The 1840-nt window shown below is 34.7% G+C and overlaps 1 non-coding gene across 1 annotated transcript; it reads right to left on the reverse strand.

The window, feature by feature from the left end:
* Positions 1 to 1508: 1508 nt before the first annotated feature.
* LOC128289453 (small nucleolar RNA R71) lies at positions 1509 to 1615 on the reverse strand. Its single transcript, XR_008279101.1, has one exon. It is a non-coding gene; the product is annotated as a small nucleolar RNA R71 (small nucleolar RNA).
* Between the last annotated feature and the right edge of the window lie 225 nt (positions 1616 to 1840).

Consider the following 1840-nt stretch of genomic DNA (forward strand, 5'->3'; position numbering starts at 1 on the left):
TGAAATGTTTTCTTATTTAGTTATGAACTAAATCCTCTAAATACCTAAGGGGAATGAAACCTAAGAAGAATCTTGTTATTATTTTCTGAATTGAATGATAAATATTTAACTTATTCTTAATTATGTGTTCTTAATTCTTGTTTTGATATCCCAGGATACTGATTCAAGATAAGCTCTTATTCAGAGGAGGAATAGACCTTGCCTAATAGTACATTTGTCATAATTAAGTGGAGTTGATTGTGCGCTTAGACATAGGGTGACAAGATTTTGCCAGATTAGGGTGAAACCTAATAAGGGGATCCATAGATCGAGCTAATGCAACCCTAGAGTGTTAATCAGAGAAAACTCTTGGTTATTCAATCTAGGGATTAGACGTTATTAGTCTTAAATAGGGATAATAACATAAGTTAGGGATCTCTACAGAACAAGTTAAATGAATAAATAGCCCGATTCAGAGCCAGAATAACAAGTACAGTCTAGGTAGATTTTTCCTTAGGTATTGTCTTAATTCAATCAATTTTCCCAAAAGCAATTCCCTGATTCTATTCTCTGTGAGTTCTTAGTTTAGAAAATTAGTTAGTTAAAATAAAACCCCATTATTCTTAGGCTAGATAATAAAAAGATAGTCATTACTAGTACTTTTAGTTCCTTTGGGTTCGACAATCTAGTCTTGCTAAAATTATACTACTGTTTGATAGGTACACGTGCCTACATCGTTATAATAGTTAGTTTCAAGAACGATTAATTATAAATATTTAAAACCTATCACGAAATCACGCGATCAAGTTTTTGGCGTCGTTGCCGGGGAACTAAGATATTAGGAACGCTCAATTTTTATTACTTTAGCCATTTATTTTTCTTGCAATTTAATTTAATTTTATTATTATTACTTATTAATTTACTTTTTCCTTCTCTTGGCAGGTTTTTATAGTTTATGACTAGAAGAAACCTGTTAGGGCCACTACTTTTTGACGAAGAAATCGATCGCATAGTTCGTAGAAACCAAAGAGAAATAAGGCGAAGCTTAAGATACACAGAGAACGAGCAAGTAGATGATACTCAACCCCCAATCGAAGAGATGGCTGAAAACCAAGGCAATCAGCTACCTCCTGTAATTGCAGTTAATCAAAATCCTACTCCACGCACTATGTATGATTATGCTAAACTTTCTCTAACAGGAATTAAGTCGAGCATAGTTAGACCTGCTGTAGCTGCAAATACTTTTGAACTAAAACCTAACACTATTCAAATGATACAATAATTTGTTCAGTTTGACGGTTTGCAGGATGAAGATCCCAACGCTCACTTAGTAAACTTCCTGGAACTATGCCATACATTTAAAATCAATGGCATTTCTGATGATGCCATACGTCTTCGGTTGTTTCCCTTTTCATTAAGGAACAAAGCTAAACAGTGGTTAAACTCGTTACCACGAGGGTCAATCACTACTTGGGAACAAAATGACCAAAAAATTTCTATTAAAATATTTTTCGCCGACTAAAACAGTTAAATTACGTAATGATATCTCTTCTTTTGTACAGATGGATTTAGAAACACTCTACAATGCATGGGAGAGATACAAGGACCTTTTAAGAAGGTTCCCCCACCATGGGTTATCACTTTGGCTTCAGGTTCAAACATTCTATAATGGCCTGAATCCTTCGACTCGACAAATGGTTGACGCAGCTGCTGGCGGAACCATGAATAATAAAACACCTGAAGATGCTTATAAGTTCATAGAGGAAATATTATTGAATAACTATCAGTGGCAAGTCATGAGGACAAAGCCAACGAAAAAAGACGGTGTTTATAACGTCGATTCTGTCACCATGCTCTCTAA

The sequence above is a fragment of the Gossypium arboreum genome, chromosome 2 (assembly GCF_025698485.1).
Source record: "Gossypium arboreum isolate Shixiya-1 chromosome 2, ASM2569848v2, whole genome shotgun sequence".
NCBI lineage: Eukaryota > Viridiplantae > Streptophyta > Magnoliopsida > Malvales > Malvaceae > Gossypium > Gossypium arboreum.